This window comes from Chiloscyllium plagiosum, chromosome 22 (assembly GCF_004010195.1).
Source record: "Chiloscyllium plagiosum isolate BGI_BamShark_2017 chromosome 22, ASM401019v2, whole genome shotgun sequence".
Lineage (NCBI taxonomy): Eukaryota > Metazoa > Chordata > Chondrichthyes > Orectolobiformes > Hemiscylliidae > Chiloscyllium > Chiloscyllium plagiosum.
In genome coordinates, this window is record NC_057731.1 from 54119673 (window position 1) to 54120081 (window position 409).

The window sequence follows — 409 nt, forward strand, 5'->3', positions numbered from 1 at the left end:
TAACACGTGTGTGTGATTTGTTTCTCCAGCTGAAGGCAACAGAAACTGGAAAACCGCGGAAGATGAAATGTCCCAGACCTCCACCGACACAGGTGAGGGGGGTGGGGACGGTGTGTTGGGAGTAACAGAGCTCCAGGCATTGAGATCTCCATACCCGCCCTCCCACCCCCACCCCCAGGATTGCCACAGGACTGGAGGGCCTCCATTGGCACTGATATCCTCATAGGAGAGAAGGCCCCTGGGCCTAGGGTTTCTCCCAAGGTGGGAGGGAGTGGGGCCTAACATCCTGAGGGAACGGCAAAGGAGGCCAGGGTTCAGCCAGGCCATGAGGAGGGAGGGGTGGGGCAGGGTCTCTGATTGGGGTGGGGGGATGATTCTGGCTGGGGTGGGGGTAATTGAGGTCAGGGTG